This window comes from Nicotiana sylvestris, chromosome 7 (assembly GCF_000393655.2).
Source record: "Nicotiana sylvestris chromosome 7, ASM39365v2, whole genome shotgun sequence".
NCBI classification, from domain to species: Eukaryota; Viridiplantae; Streptophyta; class Magnoliopsida; order Solanales; family Solanaceae; genus Nicotiana; species Nicotiana sylvestris.
Window position 1 is genome coordinate 101740253 of NC_091063.1, and position 25321 is coordinate 101765573.

Below are 25321 nucleotides of genomic sequence, written 5' to 3' on the forward strand. Positions count from 1 at the left end.
ATAAATGTGCAGGATGAGCACTAATCAAATCGAACCGTTCTCAGTCTTTATCAAGGTCCCTCTGCAGCTCCACATGTGGTGGAATGATTTGGGAAATGATAGTAAGAAAATAGTGGAAAGAATTTTGGGAGGCCTCGTCAGTCTGTTAGATATCAAGCCAAGGACGGACGTCATTGAAGCTTTAATACCATTCTGGGATCCAACCCGTAATATATTCCGCTTTGCAGACTTTGAGCTTACACCTACATTAGAGGAGATTGCGGGTTATGCAGGTTTGGATGGAAAATTGAGGGGGCAATATTTGCTTTCTCTTAGACCAGTGTCTCCACATGGGTTTTTGAATTTGCTACACATTAGTCGGAAGGTGCAAGATGACAATTTGTCGAAAGGTTATTATGCTCTTCAATTCTTATATCAGCGGTATGGTACTCCTCAGGGTTTCGAAGAACCAAACCTCGGACTAACTCATGGTGGGGACAGAAACAAGTGGTAGGCAAGATGTACTTTGGCATTCATAACAGCCTTTTTGGGAATCATGGTGTGTCCCCGCAAAGATAAGAAAATAGAGATAGGCCTTGTAGGGATGGCTGATGTTGCAATCAAAAAAATTAACAGTATTGTGGTCCCTTTGGTTTTGTCCGAAATCTACCGAGCCTTGACTATATGCCGAGAGGGAGGCAATTTCTTCCAGGGATGCAATTTGTTACTCCAGCTATGGATGCAAGAGCACCTCTGTCACCGAGCAGGATACATGAATCACGGGTTGATCGGAAAAAACTGTATCAGCGGTTGTGAGAAACGGATGATAGGCATTGTATTCCCCGAAGGTGTCGAAGCATGGCTTGCACGATTAAGTTCAATGACGGCCGACCAAATTGAATGGGCATTTGGGTGGTTGCCTGATACTGAGGTGATATACATGTCGGCCGAGGAATGTCACATTCTTTTGATAGGAGTGCGTAGTATCCAACCATATGCTCCTCATCGGGTATTGCGCCAGCTAGGAAGATTTCAGGTAATTCCCACTGATGAAGATCTAAGCAAGCACGCCATTGAATTAAGCCCAGGAGTCGTATTCCTCGAAGAAAAAATTAGAAAGTTGTGGCACAAATGTAGATTCCTAGAGCCCAAGACTATGGTTCGAGAATTGGCTAAGGGTGAGGTAGACCCAAAATACAATGCTTGCTTCGGTAAAAGGTTCCAGATTCATCCGAGACCTGCTAAAAGAGCTCATGTAAAACAATTTACGGATGATTCGCAAGAGCAGTGGGGTTGGTTGGCAAGAGAAGAAGGTTACCGGATTGAAATCGGGAAGCTGAAGCAACAAGTTGAAAGGCTCATATTTGAGAACCGCGTGCAAGAAGGTACACTTGGGATGATCTGGCGCAGGCTTTCGCGGGTCACTTTCAGTACAATCTTGAGATAGTCCCTGACCGTCTCACATTGCTGAGGACCGGAAAGAAGCCTGGGGAAAGCTTTCGTGAGTTTGGTTTCCTCTAGAGAGAACAAGCAGCCAGAGTTGATCCTCCCATGAGAGAGGGAGAAATGGTGGACTACTTCTTGCAAACACTGGATCCAACTTACTTTGGTCATCTGGTGACGACGGTTGGAAAATCCTTCAATGAAGTAGTAAAGATAGGGGTCATGATAGAGGAGGGTCTGAGGTCTGACAAAATCCTGAATTACTCGGCGCTCAAGGCAACGACCCAGGCTATTCAGAGCGGCACGGGAGGTGCGCTGGGAAGGAGGAAGAAAGAAGAAATTGCCACGATTGAGGCAAGCAGTTGGTCCAGGTCCGGCAAACCATACTACAACCAACCCAGACCCCACAGGCCAAACTACCCATACAGCCCACCACAACACTACTATCCACCTCAAGAACCACATTTCACCGTCCATCAAGCCCAGACATACACCCAGCCTCCGGTTCGCCCACAATGGCGCGCGCCAGCTCCCCACAATACATACCCACCTCCACATAATACCTACCCACCACCACAAAACACCTATCCACCGCCAAGAGCCTACAGGAACCCTCCAAGGATGGGTTTCAAAGGAAATTCGGCTTCCAGAAATGAAAGACTGTAGAGGCAAAGAACCTTTACTGAGTTGGGAGAAACTTATACTGCCTTGTTCCACAAATTGAGGCAGTTGGGTTTATTAAATCCTGTTGAGCCTAGATTGACAAATCCCTTACCCCAAAATTTGGACCGATCGATAAGCTGTGGGTACTGCTCAGGGATGCTGGGGCATGATATTGAAAAATGATGGAGATTGAGGCATACAATACAAGATCTTATTGATGCCAACAAGATCGAGGTCCAGACGCCGGAGGCACCTAACATCAACCAGAACCCATTGCCAACACACCACAAGGCTCACATGATCGAGTTGGTGTATGTGGGAGGAGAGCCGAGGAAGCCCTCACAGACGGTGATGATGATCTAGGCCGCTCCGAAAGAAGAATCGACCGACAGAAGACCAGGGGTACATTTGAAAGGGGAAGGTGTCAAGCCAGTGGTGATATTGGGAAAGAGTCCGTCCACCGCAACAAAGAAACCGGAGCCAGCCAAATTGGTAATATCAGGGACACCACCCACACCCGCAGTTGTGTTGAAAGGGGTATGCAGGGAACTAGTCACCATAAAGCCGGTAGTCCAATTACCCATGATTAATAGCAAGGCCATGCCTTGGAAGTATGAGAAGGCAGTGGTGATGTACATGGGAAAACCAGTGGAGGAGGATAGTTGTGAGGCGCAAGCACTAACTCGATCAGGACGGTGTTTTGCTCCAGTGGAGTTGAGAAGACCCAACCCAGCTGCAACAAAGAAACCTGTGTCACAAGAAGAAGCTGAAGAATTCTTGAAGAAGATGAAAGTGAAGGATTACTCCGTGGTCAAACAGTTGAAGAAAACACCGGCCCAGATCTCGCTATTATCATTACTATCCATTCAGATGAACATCGTCGGGCCCTGATGAAGATACTGAATGAAGCTCATGTGCCCAACGAGATTTCTGTAAATCACCTGGAAATGATTGCCAACAAAATTTTCGAGGTGAACAGGGTAACTTTCTCAGATGATGATCTGCTAGTGGAGGGCACGGAGCATAATAAAGCTCTCTACCTAACTGTCAAATGTGAAAATTCGGTAGTTACTCGGGCATTAGTGGATAACAGCTCAAGTGCCAATATTTGTCCATTATCCACCCTGAACCAGTTAAAGATCGACCACGGAAGAATCCACAAGAATAGCATTTGCGTCCGAGGATTTGACGGAAATGGAACAGCCACCGTGGGGGATATTGTACTTGAATTGACCATCGGTCCAGTCCAGTTTACCATGGAGTTCCAGGTATTAGATGCTACAGTATCTTATAACCTTCTGTTAGGACGACCGTGGATCCATGCAGCTAAAGCAGTACCTTCCACCCTGTATCAGATGGTCAAGTTCGAGTGGGATAGACATGAGATCGTACTGCACGGCGAGGATACTGCGTGTACCATGGGAAGCGCCATTGTTCCCTTCATAGAGACCAATGATTACAAAGGTCCCTGGGTTTACCAGATTTTCGATGAAGTGTCAGCAAAAAAGATTTCCGAGGGTGAGATCATTCAGCACCCTAGGGTAGCTTCCGCAACGGTCATGATGGTTTCGGAAATGCTGGGTAATGGGTTTGTGCCGGGAAAAGGCCTGGGGGTTGAGCTTCAGGGATTGTCCAACCTGTTTCCTTGCCCAAGAATTTGGAGACCTTTGGGTTGGGGTTCAAACCGATTGCGGCAGATGTAAAGCGAGCGCGGAAAATGAAGAAGAAAGTTTGGTTTCTTCCCAAACCTGTGCCACGTCTCTCAAGATCTTTTGTTAGAGCAAATGCCAAGGGGTCACCGGTCCCAAAAATTCTCGGACCATTGATTGCGATGGACGGGGACTTGAATCAGAGTTTCGAGAGGCTATTCGCTGATGTCAATATGGTAGAAGTTGGAGAGAGTTCCAGCGGAGCAGACATATAGTTTGTGGGGCCTGAGGCCAAAACCAACAATTGGACGGTTACTCCTCTTCCTATCCGGGGGGAGTCCTAGTAGTAGGCTTTGATTTTTTGTTTTCTTGTTTAGGATTATTCCAGGGTGTAATCCAAATTTCATTTTTTTTGTAAAAGTGTGAACCCTGTTATCCTAAATTTTAATAAAATTCTTCTTTTGCCTCATTTTGATTTCTGTTTTGTTCTTTTTCTTTCTGAACAGTTCTCTTTTTACTGGTTCTAATGACATGGCATGCACATCGGATCTTTGACCTAGTCTAATAAATCAATCCGACTCCGACTTAATGATACAAGAGGGCGATCGTGACAATGAGTCTGAATATGACGAGGATGAAGCCTTCGAAGAAATAAACTGAGAACTATTCCAATTTGAAGAGAAACCCAAGCCTAATCTGAATGACACTGAGGCTGTGAATCTAGGGGACGCTGATAATGTCAAAGAAACCAAAATCAGCATCCATATTGAGCCAAATGTTAGGGAGGAATTGATCAAAACTCTCGTGGAATTCAAAGATTTTTTCGCATGGTCATATGATGATATGCCGGGATTAAGCACCAATCTAGTGGTTCACAAATTGTCCACTGACCCGGCATACCCTCCGGTCAAGCAAAAGCTAAGGAAATTTAAAACAGAGATGAGTGTGAAGATCAAAGAAGAGGTGGTTAAGCAGCTGCAGGCGAAGGTCATTCGGGTCACTCGATATCCCGAGTGGTTGGCCAATGTGGTATCAGTGCCGAAGAAGGATGGGAAAATCAGGGTATGCGTCGACTATCGCAATCTCAACAAAGCAAGTCCTACGGATAATTTTCCATTGCCCAACATCCATATCCTGATTGATAATTGCGTTGGGCGCGAGATCGGATACTTTGTGGACTGCTATGCAGGATATCATCAGATCTTAATGGACGAAGAAGATGCGGAAAAGACAGCTTTCATCACACCATGGGGGACTTACTGCTACCGGGTCATGCCGTTTGGACTGAAGAATGTTGGGGCAACGTACATGCGAGCAATGACTACTGTGTTTCACGACATGATACACAAAGAAATTGAAGTGTACATAGATGATGTGATCATAAAGTCTTGGCGTCAGGAAGACCATGTAGCAGACCTAAGGAGATTTTTTCAAAGACTTCGAAGGTATGATATTAAGCTCAACCCGGCCAAATGCGCCTTTGGGGTTCCATCAAGAAAGCTGTTAGGATTCATTGTCAGTCGACGGGGTATTGAATTGGATCCATCCAAGATCAAATCCATCCAAGATTTACCACCACCAAAGAACAAAACAGAGGTAATGAGTCTGTTGGGGGGACTAAATTACATCAGCAGGTTCATCGCTCAACTAACGGCGACTTGTGAACCCATATTTCGGCTGTTGAAGAAAGACGCTGCGGTAAACTAGATAGAGGAGTGTCAAGAGGCTTTCGACCAGATTAAAGGGTATCTGTCCAATCCACCTGTGTTGGTTCCACCTGAGCCAGGGAGGCCATTAATTCTTTATCTGACAGTCCTGGAGAATTCGTTTGGTTGCGTGTTAAGGCAACACGATATCACAGGAAGGAAAGAGCAAGCCATCTATTATCTCAGCAAGAAGTTTACAGTCTATGAGAATAAGTACACTCAACTTGAGAAGACATGTTGTGCTCTAACTTGGGTAGCACAGAAGTTTAAGCATTATCTGTCGTCACATACTACTTACCTTATTTCACGCCTGGATCCATTAAAGTATATTTTCCAGAAGCCTATGCCCACAGGAAGATTGGCAAAATGGCAGATATTACTCACAGAGTTCGACATTGTCTATGTGACGAGGACGTCCATGAAAGCCCAAGCATTGGCCGATCACTTGGCTGAGAATCCTATTGATGAAGAATACGAGCCTTTGAAGACGTATTTTCCAGATGAAGAAGTGATGCATATAGAGGAGTTAGAACTGAAAGAGGAACCAGGGTGGAAGCTTTTCTTCGATGGGGCTGCAAATGCAAAAGGAGTTGGAATAGGAGCAGTACTTATTTCGGAAACAGGACATCACTATCCTGTTACAGCTCAGCTACGTTTCTATTGTACCAACAACATGGCTGAATATGAGGCATGCATTTTGGGACTACGATTGGCTGCAGACATGGATGTTCAGGACGTCTTGGTCTTGGGAGACTCGGACCTCCTAGTATATCAGATCCAGGGTGAATGGGAAACACGGGATTTAAAACTTATACCATATCAACAATGTTTGCACGATCTGAGCAAGCGATTTTGATCAATGGAGTTCAGACACATCCCGAGAGTTCACAATGAGGTTGCAGATGCCTTGGACACTTTAGCATCGATGTTGCACCATCCAAACAAGATCCATGTTGACCCGTTGCATATTCAGGTTCGTGATCAACATGCTTATTGCAACATGATAGAGGAAGAAGTGGATGGCGAGCCATGGTTTTATGACGTCAAGGAATACCTCAAGATGGGGATATATCAGAAGAAGGCAACCGGAGATCAAAAGAGAGCCATTCGACGACTGACAAATGGATTTTTCCTCAGTGGAGGAATATTGTACAAAAGAACCCCAGATCTGGGATTGCTGAGATGTATTGATGTGGGTCAAGCCACGATAGTGATGACAGAGGTACATGCTGGAGTCTGTGGGCCCCATATGAGTGGATATGTATTGGCAAAGAAGATTCTGCGAGCGGGATATTATTGGCTCACTATGGAGCATGATTGTATCAGTTTCGTACGAAAATGCCATCAGTGTCAGGTACACGGAGATCTGATTCATTCTCCACCAACGGAATTACACACAATGTCAGCACCATGGCCATTTGTGGCATGGGGCATGGATGTCATTGGGCCTATTGAGCCGGCAGCTTCGAACGGTCACAGATTCATTCTGGTAACCATCGATTATTTCACTAAGTGGGTTGAAGCCAAAACTTTTAAGTCAGTAACCAAGAAGGCAATGGTGGATTTTGTCCATTCCCATATCATCTGTAGATTTGGGATCCCGAAAGTAATAATCACGGACAATGGTGCTAATCTTAACAACAACTTGATAAGAGAAGTATGTGAACAGTTTAAAATTACACACCGTAATTCCACCCCATATCGGCCCAAGGCGAATGGAGCGGTTGAGGCAACCAACAAAAACATAAAGAAGATATTTAGGAAAATGGTTGAAGGATCCAGACAATGGCATGAAAAGCTACCATTTGCATTGTTGGGATACCGCACTACTGTTCGTACTTCAATAGGTGCAACTCCTTATTTGTTGGTATACGGGACTGAGGCAGTAATACCAGCAGAGGTTGAAATTCCGTCCCTCCAGATTGTCGCTGAAGCAGAGATTGATGATGATGAATTGGTCAAAGCTCGACTGGAGCAGTTGAGCTTGATAGACGAAAAAAGATTGGCAGTAGTGTGTCATGGTCAGTTGTATCAGAAGAGAATGGCAAGGGCATACAATAAGAAGGTGCGCCCCGGAAAATTTGAAGTAGGGCAGCAAGTATTGAAACGGATCCTCCCGCATCAGGTCGAAGCAAAAGGCAAGTTCGCCCCAAATTGGCAAGGGCCTTATATCGTGACCAGAGTGTTGTCCAGCGGTGCTTTGTGTCTAACAGATATCGAGGGAAGATGTGTCGACATGGCTATCAATTCTGATGCAGTCAAAAGATATTATGCGTAATTTCTTTGATTATGGTAGTTATTGGTTCGTTTGTTTGTATTTGGTACTTATTGGATAATGAAATGACGGAGGCAATTCTTTCTTCTATCCAAACACTTTTAACCCTTGCTTCCCCCTTTTGAGCCTTAAGTTATTCTTTCATACCCCTCTTTTGGAATCACTAATGGAAAAGATATGAAAAAGAAGAAGAAAAAGAAATTACAAGAAAAATGAAAAAAGAGAAAGATAAAGATCACAAGAAAAACAAAAGCAGCGGGAACTACATTTGACCTGATTCCTCAAAGAGGATACGTAGGCGCCTCACGGCTCGGTCATAGTGTGCCTAGTTCAACATAGTGTAACAAAAATAAGATCCCCCAAGCAAAGAAAACTGGGGCAAAAGTTAGGTTTTAAAGTTTCAAAAAAGGTTTGATTCCTAGAGTTGTAGTAGTTCACCCATTAAAGTTATTTTGATTTTTTTGATAGCCTTTATTTTAGCCCCACACCGAAACCAACATCGTTGTCCAAAAAAGACCTTCCGATCAATATCCAAGAAGTGGCAAGTCAGGCAAATGGAAGCTGAGAATAATGCACTGATCCCCAGCAAGAAGAAGGTCATAAACTGGAAATGAATTGATAGCCGAAAAGAATCTCCAGAAGAGAGAGTCATATCGGCAACACTCCAATTTCCCGCTGAAAAATAATAAAAAAAAATAATAAAATAAAATGAGAGAGTCTTATCGGTGAAAACCTTCACAGGCACCGTAAGGCGACGAAAGATGAGAGAAATGAAACGAGAGAGTCTTATCGGTGAAAACCTTCATAGGCACCATAAGGCGACAGGAGCTGATGGAAAAGAGAGGGTCTTATTAGTGAAAACCCCTCGAAGGGCAATATAAGGCAACAAGATAGATTGGCAAAAAGGGTCTGGATTTGCGAAGAGGTGAGCACCTATTTATCCCCAGCAAGTAAGGCCATCAGGAAGATTGATTGATACAAATAGACTGGGTTGATTAATCCGTAATGCATGACATGATCGTTGAGACCAGTCATACCGTACAGATAAGTTCTTTCCTTTTCTTCTCCCCCAGCGTTTGCTCAGGAAGATTTTTTCTCTTTTTCTATCTTTTCATTTTCTTTGTCTAAGAAGATTTTTTCCAGAAATTTGTTTCGAAAAGGATTTTTCAGAGTTTACTACCAGGGGACGAAAGGGTACAAAGCAAAATATGAAGGGGACAGGCCAAAGTCAAGACAATAAGACAAAAGGCGTTTGTTGCAAAACCAAATGACAAACTATCCTGGAAAGTTAAGGGGAACATGAAGAAAAACGGGAATCAGAGGTTTAAAGACTTATGAACCAAGTTCCAAAAAGATCTCCGGCAGAACTTCGATAGATCACTAACCAAGGTCCAAGGGGGTCAGACAAAACAAAAAGGGGGAAAGAGGGAGAGAGAATTAATCTGCAACAAGATAACCCTAACAGTCTTATCCTCAATAACGTTATCCCCAGATGATAACATTTTATGCCCTGCAGTGCTGAGAGAAAAATAAACATTTAAGGGAGTAGTTTTGGAGTTGAAGAGAACTCCCCCAGCATGTTTTGAAACAAAAGCGGGGAAGAGATAAGTGAAATACCATCCCCAACAGGAATATCATCCCCAGCAAGCAACTTTATCCCCAACCAGTTTTGGGAGCACAGAGCAAAGGAAAGGGAAAGGAAAAATCATCCCCCAGCAGGAGTGATATCATCACTCACCATGTTAAAACTAACAAAGTTTTCTTTGATTTTTACAGGAAAACAAAGGTTGATGATGGCAGAAAAAAACACGCCACAAAGAAGGTCACCAAAACCGGGGCAGAAAATTTTCTGCCGTTGTTAAAAAATTTCTCGGAGGAATGAGGAAACAAATCCAAATACATTTTTTTTATTTCTTGTCCTAGGTCCCACCAGTATAATGAGGGTATACTTTTCTATTTCATTTCATGTCCTAGGTCGCCCACCAGTATAATGAGGGTATGTAGTTATGTTTCATTTCCTATCCTAGGTCGCCCACCAGTATAATGAGGGTACGCATTTTTCATTCCATGTCCTAGGTCTCCCACCAGTATAATGAGGGTATGCATTTTTCATTTCCTGTCCTAGGTCACCCACCAGTATAATGAGGGTACGCATTTTTTATTCCATGTCCTAGGTCGCCCACCAGTATAATGAGGGTATACAATTCTGTCTTTACATTTCATGTCCTAGGTTGCCCACCAGTATAATGAGGGTATGCATTTTTTTTACATTTACTGTCCTAGGTCGCCCACCAGTATAATGAGGGTATACAATTTTGTCTTTACATTTCATGTCCTAGGTCGCCCACCAGTATAATGAGGGTATACAATTCTGTCTTTACATTTCATGTCCTAGGTCGCCCACCAGTATAATGAGGGTATACAATTCTGTCTTTACATTTCATGTCCTAGGTCGCCCACCGGTATAATGAGGGTATGCATTTTTTCATTTCCTGTCCTAGGTCGCCCACCAGTATAATGAGGGTATACAATTCCGTCTTTACATTTTATGTATCAGGCGCCCACCTGTATAACGAGAGGAATACTTTTCAGTCTTTACATTTCATGTTTCAGGCGCCCACCAGTACAACGAGAGGAATACTTTTTAGTCTTATACTCCAAGTTTCGAGATCAGTAACCCACCCGGAAGGTGGAAAGTTACAACAGGAATCCCCAGCAGGAAATAATAAAAATCCCCAGCACCGGGAAGCAGAAGGTTGCAACAAGAGGTTCCAGCATAAGTCCAAATTCAGAAATCAGAAAGAAGGCAGAATGTTACAACGAGAAGTCCAGCACAAATTCAAGAGCATGAGTCAAAGGGAAAATAAGACAAATCTCAAAAGAAGCGGCCTTTGAACCTCAATTGCTCTCAGCATAACAAATCTGATGAAGAAAAGTCGTATCCCCAGAGAAACCTCTGAAAGTTTAGTGGAGGAAGCCATATCCCAGCGGACCGAACAAGATAGTGAGGACCGGGATTCAGAAAAGCAAAAGGTCAGTGCCATCCCTAAGTTTTCGGAAGAAAGAAGCGGCAGAAGAAACACAATCCGACAAGAAAGCAAGGCAGCAAAGACAAGTTGAAAATAGATAAGATATTGTTATCCATAGGCTAGCCTAGCTTATGATTTTCTTGTTTTCCTTTTGAATACGGTGTAATAAGGAGATCAGTAAGACAGTGGTAACAGTACACAACAGTAGTAACAGCAGAACCACAGTTCCCCGGTAGTCCCAGCTACCAAGACTTCCCGAACTACATTGACCTGATTCTTGTTTAGCCCAGGATATGTAGAAAACCTCTAAAGCAAAAGTTCGGTCAAATCTTTCAGAAAATGCTTCACGTGGAGTACTCGGATGGGCAAAAATCGCTCACTTTATCTTTGCACGAAAACCCCTCGTGTTTTCGGGCAAAGAGGGGCAGCTGTAAGCACGTGATTTTTGCCCTATAAAAAAAAGAATTACTCCCAAAAAAAAAACAATTTTTCTTTGTGTGCAATTTTTGTTATTGTTGCTGTATTTTTGTATAATTATTTGTATTTTTATGAGTGCGTGTTTATTTGTTTTAATTAATAAAAATATAAAATATATCACATTTTTTATTTAGTATTTAATTAAGTTTGTTTTACAAAAAAATGAAAGTCACAAAAATAGGAATATTTTGCATTGTTAGCATTTAATGTCAAATTATGCAATTTTGTTTTAATTGGTGTTTAATTGTGTATGATAATTTTTGTTAGGAGTTTAATTAGTATTTTTGGAGTTAATTTAGTTTGTAGCTCAATTTAGAATTTTAGTTTTATCAAAAATAAAAAATAAAAAAAAAAGAAAATAAAGAAAAAAAAAGAGGGCTACAAAACGTTAATATTTGAATTGAGTCTAATATAGCTATTTTGACTATTTTACCTTATTTCGTCGCAAAAAAAAAATTACAAAAAATATATATGTAAATTTTAGCTTATGCATTTCTCATAAACTTGAAAAAATACAAAAAAGTAGTACCCTATTTTTTATATTTTATATAATTTCGAAAATTATAAAAAAAATGTAGTTTTATTAATGTTTTGTAATCATTTTAATCTTGAAAAATACAAAAAATAGTACTTTATATTTTATCTTTATATAAAAACGAAAATGACAAAAATAGTTTTATTTATTCTTTGTAGCTATTTTAATCTTGAAAATACTAAAAAAAAAAAAAAGAAATAGTTTTTGTTTTAAAAGTTAGTCTTATTTTTGTAGTTATTTTGCTTGCATAGGATTAATTGAATAACATCGTGTTTTATTCTCGGGTCCGGGCAAAAGAACAATATTTGGGTTCAAACTACCCGTTTTTAGGCTTAATTTTCGGACTCATCCCATAATAATTCGAGCCCACCACATGTGGGGGACACGCGTGAGGAACACGGACGGAACACCATACACGGGGAACCCCACCGCGCATGGGGGACACATGTCTTGGACCCCTACACACGTGGGGTCCATGTCCTTTGATACACGGACAAAGCATGGCATGGGGAGGGGATTTTTAAAAAGGAAAGGAGGCTGAAATTTTTTTTTTAAAAAAAAAAAAAAGAGAAAGGGACAACACGTGAAGGGGGTGAAAGGAATTTTTGAAAAGCTGAAAATTTGGAAAGGAAAGAGACAGAACGTAAAGGGAGGAGGGGAGTGAAAGAATTAAAAAAAAAAGCAAAATATTTTGGGAAAGAGAGAAGAGGACAGAACGGGTGAGAAAAGAAAGGGATTGAAAATTTTAAAAGCAAAAATTTTTGGAAAAAGAAGAGGAGGGCACGTGAAAAGTAGAGAAAAAGTTTGTAAAAGCAAAAAGTTTTTAAAAGAGAAAGGTAGAGGAGAAAAATTAGAAAAAAGGGAGAGGGATACACGTCTGTTGGTCTTCTTCTTCTTCATGAAAGAAGGAACGGAAAGAAAAGGAAAAAACGAAGAAAATTAAGAGAAAAAAAAGAAGAAAAAGCTACTGTTCATCTTCTTCTTCATTTTGAAGAAGAAGAAAACTGAAGAAAACCCTCACGCCATAGCCCATGGCCTCCTCCTCTTTCACGTAAAAACGACCATAACCAGTCTCCCCGTCGCGCACCACCATCCGCTGCTACTCCTCACCACCAAACCCTACTGCCCCATCGACCACAGTTTCACGTCACCACCAAACCCCACTGCCCCGTCGACCAGCTTTTGCTTCATCCCTTTTCAAACGCCCACAAACAATCCTAGTTCGACTTGGGTTCGTTCAAGTTTCAGATTTTTCTTTCAAGATTATTTAGTTCATTTGATTTATTTTCTGTTATGGTTTTTGGTTTTAAGTGTTGTTCATAATCTTGTTTTGTTCATTCTATTTTTCGGATTATTGAATCTTTGTTTAAAGTGTTATTTTTTGTAAATCTTGTCTTGTTCATTAGTTCTCCTTCTTCTTCAAGACCTTTTATTTGGTCAAGGTTTTTCTTCTGTTTGTTTGAGTTATAAGCTACATTCGATTTGAACAACTTCGTCGAATAGTTAGTTTATGACTGCTTTGTTTGGACGAATACAACATGAATCACTTCGTTGGTATGTTTTGATGCTTGAATCATTTTGTGTGAATTTGACTTAAGGATTGGTTGTAGCTGTGTAGTGATTTGGTGTAGTTGTAAATCAGAGAGGTTTAAATACAGATTGCTAAGAGTGAGGGCAAGGCAATAATAATAGGGGATTCTCAGGGGTATTTTTTTTGGTGTTAAAAGATTTAAAAAGTTTAGTGTTAGTAGTCTGCCAGTTAATATTCAGTGTATAATTAAATTAATGAATTGTTTAATGGAAAGGGAATTAGTAGTGCAGAATACACCATGTCTGGTGTCTTTAAGGGTGGAAAATCAGAAAGTAAGCATGAGATTAATGATAAAAGTGTATAGATGCACATGGGATGGAATATACAGGCTGAAAGTGAAAAGCTTTGAATAAATAATGTTTAGTTCTATCCTATAAATAAGGGGAGTTGATATAGAGAAGGGGACTGGAAACAATTACAGAAGAGAAATTTTCAGAACTTAAAAGTGAGAGATAGGCTAATTTTTCAGAACTAAAAAAAATCAGTGTTTTGAGAGCTAAAAACTGAAAGTGAGGTCCTTTTCTTTACTGCTGAAATCAGAACTTTGTTACTGCCTCTGTGGATTGCGTTTAATACTACTGATTTTAGTCAGGCTTTCCGAGGTTATCAATTTGGTTCTGACCATTGTTACATTGGTTATTGCTGTTTTGTTGTTGTTATTTGCTGTGGGATTCTGTTGCTGTGCTACTGCTGTACATTGTTGCTCCTGACCTCTTTTCTCTATTTGTAATTCGAATTCCAGGTACACATTCGAATCTTGTAGTGATAAAGCTTTGAAGTTAAAATGCAGCAATAAAATCCAACCGCTTCAATAAAGTAGATAGTAGACAATCTGGTCTATTTAGTTTTTTTTATGAACTGTTTTATTTTTATTTATTTTTTGTATAATTGGATTGAAAAGAGAAGGAATCGTATAAATGGTCATGCGCTGATATAACATGAACCTTTCAATTTTATTAGATTAATGGGGTAAATCATGATAAGTAGCATATCTCTAGTTAGTTGTTTGTTTCCATGCATATATTCAAGTAGTCCATAAATGAGATAGAGTACTTAGTCAAAACCCGATTAGTATTTCGTTTAGATGGTTAAAACTAATTTCCATTAGTCCTCTTAAGTGATTATACTCTCATCAGTATTGGCATTAATTCATGTTACAAATAATCTCACATAGATAGATTGTGGACTTGATAAAAATGTAAATGTAAGGTGGTGGGGTAGTGTCAATATTATAGCTCCAATAATAATAATAGAAGTAAATAAATAATAAATAAATAAATAAATAAAGGTCGTAGTCGATAAATTTATATATTAATAATTAAGTATACTTACACTAATGTAGAGTAGGTTCAATAAGCATTTAGCATAGTTAAATTGCGAATCCATTAGGGTTAATGAATTAGTCTATAGCTTTGATCTTTTAGTTAATCTCACCACAGTTAAAAATGGCTAATTGTAGTAACGTTAGTCAATCTTGTACGTTTTTTATACACAATTCCATTTTTAGTAATATTAGTTCATGGAATAAGGCGCGAAACAATTTTCCATTTTTACAAGTTCAAGTATAATTTTCGTCAGCATCTGTTGTAATCTGTTAATTAAATAAGTTACGGTTTTTTTAGCATGTAACTAACTAGGATTTTTCTTTATTTAGAGACAAATAAAAATAGAAATATAGTTACTTTCCTTTTAAAAAATAAATAAATAAATAAATGAGACGAGCTTCGTCAAATAAAAACAAAACAAAAATAATAAAAACAATTGCAGGATCCTCAGTAAAGGTTTAAGAAATTTTTTTAGAAGTCGGGAAGGGCCGTTTAGCGAATTTCACGGCCCTCCCAAAAGATAATAACGCGCTAGAATCTTTAGGCGCGACTTTAGTAAATTACATTCCTAAATATGGGTGGGCATTTTATGCGGCCCGAATCCAAATCCTAAAACGTTGAATAGAGTGTGCCTAAGACTGCGGGTTCATCTGATGCGGCGCAATCCGAAAACATACTTTAAACGACGTTCACTCTCTCGAATAAATATGTATATGTAAAAGCAGTAAAAAGTAGAATCAGCACATAGGTTATTCATGTAAAAAATCAGATAATAGCTAAATGCAACAGTTGAGCGACCGTGCTAGAACCACGAAATTCGGGAATGCCTAACACCTTCTCCCGGGTTAACAGAATTCCTTATCCGGATTTCTGGTTCGCGGACTGTTAAACAGAGTCATTCTTTTCCTCGATTCGGGATTAAATTGGTGACTTGGGACACCCTAAATCTCCCAAGTGGCGACCCTGAAATAAATAAACAAATCCCGTTTCGATTGTCCTCTAATTGGAAAAACTCCTTCACCCCCTTGCGGGGGCGGAAAAAGGAGGTGTGACAACTGGTATGTCTTTTATTTAATTTTCTGCCTCACCCCTAAGTGTTCACTCTACAGTTTTAAACTTTTTGTTTACTTTACTGCTCATGTTCAGTAATTTGTGCTAAATATTTTTCTTCCTTGCTTCTGTTTCTGTTATGAATCCCTACCCCTATTCCCTTCTATATGCCTGAGTTAAGGTCTTGGCCTGACAGTATCCTAATTACTTCCTAGGTCATAACTTGATCCACAATGGATCCTAACTCTCAATGTTTGGCTAGCAGGTTGGTCACGGGGCGTGCCAACATTCCAATTGCTAGGCATGACCACCAGCCTGCCATGTCTCTCCCTGATTCCTTTCCCCTTGTGCACTTACACTTATTCTTAGACTCTTAAGTTCTGCCCCTCTCTTATGAGCCTTGCTTTGGGACCTTTAGTTCCCTCTGAACTTGGACATCTGAGGGCTGGCATTTCCACACTGCACTATGTTCTTAATTCTGCAATGTTTTGGGGTGTAAGCATTGCCCAGAGTCCCTTTGAGACTCTTGGGAACTTTGACACACTCCAAATATGAGAAAGTCTTTTGGAAATCTGATCCTGGAGGGTGGTTTATCTCATATTGTTGGATTTTGAGTCTGATTTAGGTTGTTTATATGTAGCTGGAACTTCTGATGTAATTTTACTTATCTTTCTGATTTACTCGGGTCTGTAATGATTTGTAATAACTATGGGGTGTATAGTAAAAAAAGGGGAGGGTCTTTCATGTTATGCATATGCGGTAGATATCATGCTTTAGGTTCTATTTCTGCAATCACAACATGTTTCGTTTATATATCCGCATTTAGAAATTCTGCCTATAAGATTGTTTCATTATGCATTTAGAAATTCTGCCTATAAGATTGTTTCATCATGCATTTAGAAACCCTGCCTATAAGTCTTTATAACTTCTGCATTACTGCATTTAGAAAACATGCTTATAAGTCCTGCATTTTTGCATTTTAGAAAACATGCTTATAAGTTTTGCATCTTAGAGATTATGCCTATAACTTTTCCTGCGCTTCTGCATATACCCGCCGTTAGGCAAACAATCTTAGGCTTAATAATAACCAATCCATTCTAGATATCATGTCTATATGGTTCTTGCATTTATGTAAAAAAAAATTAAACCAATGACACTTAGAGATCATGCCTATAGGAATAAATCAACTGAACCAGTCCCGTTTTGAATCTAAAACCAGTCTTAAAGTCTGCAGATCCTTTTTATAAAACCAGCAAACGTTTTCCTTAAAATCAATACAGCTCTATTAGATGTCATGCCTATAGGCCTCACTTAGGCAAACTATTAGGTGATTAATTAACTGTGTCAGTCTTTGATAACTACATCTAGACAAGGCTAATTCGAATTCCTCATCCGAAAAATATGTGATGAATCAGCCTATCCTACGCTTTAGTTTAATTCAGACCATAACTAGTACTTGTAAGTCATGCTAGCCAATTTGTTTCTTTAAATGAGGAGGCGTATTTGAGCCCTTTAAATGTTATGTGTTCTCCCATACCTGCTTTATATGTTTTGATTGTCGCCCTAGAATTGTATCCTTTTAAAACTCTGAAAAGCCAAATCTCCCTTCCCTTTAGGACTAGTAGTCCCAAATGCCTCCGAGACTGATAGGATTGGGGTGGGTACTAGCATGATTACCGGGTATTGCATTGATGTGATCCATATTATTTGTAAACCTAGGACCCCCTTTCTTTTAACTTGTTTTATTGTCGAACTATTTCCTTAAAATTTCTGCTTTCTTTATTCTCTTCAAACTTTCAATTTGCGTGCAATAATGTGTGAATCCCTTCTTACTTGAGCCCTTAATTGTTTATTTGATTATGTGAAGTCACAATTGTAACATGGCTGGGAACCACACTAGTGGATCTTGAGGGGTGCCTAACACCTTCCCCTCGAAATAATTTCTAGCCCTTACCCAAACTCTGGTTCTTCAAACTCAAACCCTTCTTAGTGTCCTAATGCACTTAATCATTAGGTGACGACTCTTCAAATTCCAAAACCCAATTCCCAAAAGGGAACGAGTTGTCCTCCCAAATGTCACAAGCCCGATTTCGCGAGAAAAAGGGGGCACGATAAAGCTCAACTACAAATTGAAAGGAGAACGACAACAGAAGCAATGAATCTACAAACTTGAACCAAATCAAACACTGGAATTTCGGACCTCAAACTCAACTCCAAACTTAAACTTTTAATCAAGCTTCCTTTTGAGAATCAAAAATCAAGAGAAAGAATTAATGAATTTGTGCATTTTTTTTATGTTTTCTGAAGAAAAGCCAACAAAAAAAAAGAACGGATTCAAGAAAGTGACAACTTCAAAACCTTCGAAATTTTTTACTTTTTTTCCAAATTTCTAAAAAACAATTCTCTAGATTTTTATCTCTTATTTTTCTTTTTTACAGAAAAGAAAGCTTACCTCATATATATATCCCTCAAAAAGTCTTGAATATTATGCCCATATATATGAAAATCCTCACATTTTTTGAACAATTTTTGAGACAAATGGAAGGCATGGATCGATTTACATCCATCAACGACTCCCATTTATCCAGCAAATCGTCCCATAGTACAGAAATCGTGCGAATTTGGAGAGAATATTCATTCCTCTCTGACAATAAACCATTGGAATAAAGTGACATGGAGGGGAGGGGACCCATTTGAGTGAACTAGCCTGAGTATCAGGCGAGTTTAAGGTTGAATCGGAGAGGAAGACGATGAACAGTGTAAAGGGCGTCGTCTTCTGCATTTTTAGGTTTTAGGGTTTAGATTAGAGAAATTTTATAACAGGCTTATATAGTAGGGAGCCGGGCGGGTCAATTAGGCGGGTTTGGGTCGAAAATTTTGGGCTGAGCGGTAGAAAAAAGGGTATTTGGGTTGGGGGTCTAAGGGTGCAGCCCAAGTGTGTTAGACCCCCTTCTAAAAAATTATTTTTCCTTTTTTCTTTTATTATATTTTAAACTCTCTTTTTTTAATTAAAAATTCCAATAATTAAAAATCCTAAATTATCTAAAATATGAAATTAAACTAGTTAACTAATTATAAGAATTATAAACATCACTTAATTCTAATTAAAAGAGAAAATCAATAAACTAAAAATTAATAGACAAAAATATAAAAATGAGCTATTTTTTGTCATTTTCAAATTTTTATAAAGCAAATAATTACAGATTAATTCTAAAAATATAAAAACAAATCCTAAATGTAATGCATGATATTTTGGTATTTTTCATGATTTAAATGAAAATTAAACATGCATAGAAATGCAAATAATTAAGAAAATTCTATAAATATTCCTAAAATGGCAAATAATAAACAGAAAACCTATTTTCTTGGGATTTTATCGGAGCATTTCATATAGGAAAAAAATCACATGCTCACACAGAAAACAACAGAATATCAAGAGAAATATAAAGAAACCAAAATCCAATTACTAACAAGGATAAGGAAAATAATTGCAGAATTCACTTTCATTTCACATCTTGTTGCAGGCGTGCAACCCGATCCCATTTCATATATCTCGTTGCAGTGCAACCCGATCCCATTTCATATATCTCATTGCAGGCGTGCAACCCGATCCCATTTCATATATCTCGTTGCAGGCATGCAACCCGATCCCATTTTATATATCTCGTTGCAGGCGTGCAACCTGCTCCCATTTCATATATCTCGTTGCAGGCGTGCAATCCGCTCCCATTTTAAATATATCTCGCTGTAGGCGTACCCGCTCCCATTTCATATATCTCGTTGCAGGCGTGCAACCCGACCCCATTTCATATATTTCATTGCAGGCGTGCAACCTGCTCCCATTTCATATATCTCGTTGCAGGCGTGCAACCCGCTCCCATTTCATATATCTTGTTGCAAGCATGCAACCCGCTCCCATTTCAAATATATCTCGTTGTAGGCGTGCAACACGCTCCCTTTTCATATATCTTGTTGCAGGCATGCAACCTGATCCCATTTCATATATCAACAACAATCATAAAAGAATCCCGGATAGGGAACAAGAGTATAAAACAACATCCCAGCAAGGGAGACAATTTCATAAACAATAACATCCCGGCAAGGGAGACAATTTCATAAACAATAACATCCCGGCAAGAGAGACAATTTCATAAACAATAACTTCCCGGCAAGGGAGACAATTTCATAAACAATAACATCCCGGCAAGGGAGACAATAATAATAATCATCATAATAAGCATGAATAAATCACAACAGATTCACAACAATTACCCTATGAGACTCACATGCATGCTTGACACCAACGCATATATACTCGTCACCATGTCTATACGTCGTACTCCACAATTAACACATAACAAATAAGACTCAACTCCTAATCCCTTAAGCTAAGATTAAACCAAACACTTACCTCGATGCCATGAACACAATTCAAGCCTCAACTACCGCTTTACCTCTTGATTCCACCACCAATTCGCTCGTATCTAGCCACAAGTTACTTAACTATATCAATAAATGCTTAATGAAGTAGTTCAAATGCATGAAAATAGGTTTTTCTAAAGTTTTTTCCAAAAAGTCAAAAATTGCCCCTGGGACCACATGGTCAAAACCCGAGATTCGAACTAAAATCTGATTACCCAATCCCCCGGCTCCGTATGAGGCCTTATATGGGAGGCGATGTCGTTCACCGATTGGTTGATTTGATCCTGGTGAGGCTAGATTGTTGGGCACTGATTTGGTCTGTGATGCTATGGAGAAAGTTAAGGCAATTCAAGAGCGACTTTGTACAGCTCAGTCCAGGTAGAAGAGTTATATGGACCGGAATATTCGAGATGTGGTTTAGGAAGGAGCGCAAGTTAAGCCCGAAGTTATGGCCATTTGAGATCTTGGAGAGAGTTTGAGAAGTTGCTTATAGGGTTACATTGCCTCCTAGCATAACAGGGGTACATCCGATATTTTACGTTTCCATGCTTCAGAAGTACCATGAGACATATCACATGTTTTGGACGTTAGCACGGTGAAACGTGATGAAAATCTGACCTATGAGGAAAAACCGGTGGCTATTCTAGACCGACATGTTCGTAAGTTGAGATCCAAGAGTTTTCCTTCTGTGAAAGTGGACGTCAACAATTTGAGGAGGCTATGTAAGAGCCCGAGTCTGATATTCAGAGTCGATACCCCCACCTTTTTACCTGTCCAGATACTTTACTATGTCCATTCGAGGACGCACATTTCTTTTAGAGGTGGTGAATATGACGACCAAATAGGTCCTTTTAAGTACTAGCCTTAATTTTAGTATTTCGAGACCTTTCATATCTTTATTTGATGTTTATTTATTTGCATGCATGGTTTGTGTCATTTTTCAAAATGATTTTTGTCGCGCCCCCCTTTTTCCCTTTCCGTCGGAGAGATGAGTCCGAGTTTCGACATTCATGGGGTGTAATAACTCATTTCCCTTTTGGGAATTGGGTATTTTGAAGAGTCGCCACCTAACGATTTTGAGGTGCATTAGGGCACCTATAAGGTTCAACTACAACTATGTTTGATAACCAGAGATATGGTAAGGGCTTGAAATTATCCTAAGGGGAAGGTGTTAGGCACCCCTCAGGATCCACTAGTGTGGTTCCCGGCCAGATAGTTTTTGTGAATTTGTGCAATTAGCAATTAATCAAATAAGGTTCAAATAAGAGGTGATTTAAGTTAAACACACAAGTGCAAACAATTATTGAAAGTCATGGTTTTGAAAAGAGTTATAATCTAAACATGCTTGCAAATGTAAAAGGGGTCCTAAGTTTGTTTGTAATATAGATCACCTCAATGCAATACCCGGTATGACACTCCTCAGAAGAGGGGATACACGTGGTATTAATGCACTGGTCATCATATCCATATCTACCCTTCCCACCTCGTTAAGGTATTAAAGTGAGGATTGGTCTCGACCTCTATTGCGTGCTGTTACCCGTCCCATTCCTATAAGTCCTGGAGGAATTTAGGACTACTATTCCTATAAGGGGGGAGGTTTTCGGCTGACTCTTGGGTTTAAAGGTAAAAAGGCTAAGGCGACATAAAAAACACGTAGGACTGCATTTAAAATGGAAACATGTAAACAATTAGAAGGCTCATGTATACCTTCGCAAATAATGCATATAATAGCACGACTTAAACACAATTAAGGTCTGAATTTTAAAAAATCTTGAAGCAGAGTTTGAGTCAGAACCAAATTCATTATATAGCTCAGAAAAGAAGTCTAAATCAAGCCTTCCTGTTGGTTGTAGCAGTTGGTAATTAAACAAAGGCAGATTCCAATTTTATTCGAGTAATTACTTAAGGCTTGCCTAGGCGTAGTAGTGATGTCCTATGAGCATGATATCTATATTGATTAGGAATGTAGTAGAGCATTGATTAATTTTAGACGGACAACTTGAGATCCTATAGACATGCTTTCTAACGGTATTAATTTAAGGCAGTGTTTGAAGACTTATTAAAGAAGCAGCAGATTAATTAACTAATTCTAATTCAGAATAAACAATGTGAACTGAACGGCTTCTCCAATTAAACTGGTATTAAGTTCTATAGGCATGATTTCTATTATAACTATTTAGATCCTATAGGCATGGTATCTAAGTATTAAAAGCTGACTTTGGACTTATAGGCATGATTTCTAGGGAGACGAATCTGAATACATGCTGTAATGAAAACTGAACTTCAATTACTTTACACCCTATAGGCATGATCTCTATTATTAAAGCCATTTAGATGCTATAGACATGGTTTCTAATTGTGTGAAAGTAAAACATGCAGAATTTATTTTAAACTAGAGCAGATCTTATAGGCATGTTATCTAACAGACCATATTTGAATCAAAATAGACCCTATAGGAATGTTATCTATCCAATTTACCAACAATGTACGGCTACCCACCCTTTTTCACTAATCACCCCGACATTGTTTACAAATTATTACAGACCAAATAATTGAATTACAAAAGAAGTACATAAATAAGAAATTACAACCAAAGGAAGCCTGGTCTTGACTTCCTCTTTGAGTTATGTAATGAACCAATTCAATGCCAATATTTCAAAGCCTTTCTCATACCTAGGTGTGTCAAAGTTCCCTAAGGACCTCAAGGGATCCCGGGCAGTGCTCACACCCAGATTTGCATAACCAGACAGAATAAGTGTAGTGTAGAAGGGCCAACCCTTATGCGTCCAAGTTCAGAGGGAGCTCAAGTGTCCTAAGGCAAGGCTCAACAAGAGAGGTAGAACCTAGATTCTAAGAATATAGTGGAAGTGCAGAACACATGTTGAAAGAGATTTATTTAAAAAAAGCTGGATTGATAGTCCATTTTGAAAGCAATCAGTAACAGAGGTGATTTAAATCAATTGCAGTTGTAAAACTCACAACTACACAGAATCAATAGTCATATAAAGGGGGGCCAAGGGATTTTGGGGAGTCACTTGTCTGTAAGCACACGACCCTAGCGGGGGTCGGGTTTGGTCATGCACAACAATAGTTGATGCTGGCATGGTCACAAATCAGCCAAAAGAACACAAACAGATACAGGAGATATGGGTTTGGGATTCATAAGATAGCAAGTACACAATCAAGTGACTGATAGAGTATGCTTCAAAACACACATGTCACGACCCTAACCCCGAACCCGGTCGTGATGGTGCCTCTCGTGAAGACAAGGCCATCCAATTAAACCCAATTCACTTTTTAAAATAGTTAAACAATATAAAAGCAGTCTAAACATGATTTAACGATAATAAGTAGCGGCTATACAACCTGACATAGCCCTAATCGAGGTGTCACAAGTCACGAGAATCTACTAGGGTATAAATACAACTGAAAGCCTGGAGTGTACAAATACAGTCTAATGAAATGAAGAGAGAGAAAAGTAGTGATGCGAATGCCAGCAGCTACCTTGCTAAACTCTGATGACTCTGCCTCTGATCAACCAAAACATACCTGAATCTGCACACAAGGTGCAGAGAGTAATGTGAGTACTCCGACTCAGTGAGTAATAATAATAAATAAAGACTGAAGACAAGAAATCGCGTAAAACATATGAGGATGTTGTATAGAAGCGGTCCAAAACCAGTAAGAAAGCAGTGAAGCTGTAAAAATCTCTTAAAATATCTTAGCTCAATTTAAACTTCTTTGAAAATGGCTTTATCAACGGTTACGCAAATGAATGCACAATAGTTAGTACAGAGAAACACAGAAATTTGCCCCTCGGGCACAAATACCATAGTAACAGGTAAAATGACAAGTAAATATGAAAGATAAACAAATAAAGGTTCGCCCCTCGGACACAATGTCAACAACTCCGGCCCTCGGGCAATATCTCAGAACAATACCAGCCCCTCGAGCAATCACATAGAACGGTACCAGCCCCTCAGGCAATCACATAGAACAATACCAGCCCCTCAGGCTATCACATAGAACAATATCAGCCCCTCGGGCTATCTCTCACATCATAATGGGTACCCGCACTCACTGGGGGTGTACAGACTCTAGGAGGGGCCCCTTACGACCCAAGCACAATATCAAGCTATCTCGTGGCATCGAATCTAGGCCCTCGGCCTCATAAACAATATCAATAAGCCACCTCGTGGCGTATATATCTCAGAACCTCGGCCTCAATCAGTATTAGTGTTTCCTCACAACTAGGCCCTCGGCCTTACTCAATCAAAAATACTCACAAGGCCCTCGGGCATTAGTAAAACAGTATTTCCCAGCCCAAAACATCATTTAGAATATCATTTAAGTCTTAAAACAGAGTAAAAATGGCTGAGTGGTAAAACAGTGGAAAATAACATGACTAAGTTCAATCAATAAGTCAAAGCGGTGAGGAAATAGTAATAAAAATCTCCGAAGGATTCAAATAGTTGGCACGAAGTCCAAATATAAAAATAATCCCAAATCATAATGCTAACAAATAAGGTTCAATCAAATACGCGGTAAAATCATCAATCGGGATGGACCAAGTCACAATCCCCAATAGTGCACGACCCCACGCTCGTCAACAAGCGTGTGCCTCCTCAATATAACACTACGATGTGCAATCCGGCGTTTCAAACCCTCAAAGCATCATTTACACTCATTACTCACCTCAAACCAGCTAATTCTCTAGCTCGCGATGCCTTTTCCCCTCGAATTGGCCTCCACGCGCGTCGAATCTATCCAAAATCAGAACGAATACGTCATAATATGCTAAGGGAACAAATCCCAAGTGAAAACAATCGAATTACCACAAAATTCCAGAAATTGGTCAAACCCGACCACCGGACCCACATCTCGAAATTTGACAAAATTAACAAAACTAGAATCCTTATACCCTCACGAGTCTAACCATACAAAAATTATCCAATTCCGATACCATTTGGCCCTTCAATTCATCATTTTACATTTTTGAAAGATTTCACAATTTTCTTCCCAAATTTCATCCCAAATCACGAATTAAATGAGGAATTCAATGATGGATTCATGTACTCTAGCCAAATCTGAGTTAGAATCACTTACCCCGATGAATTTATTGAAAAACCTTCGAAAAATTACCAAAATCCGAGCTCTCTAGGTCAAAATATCAAATA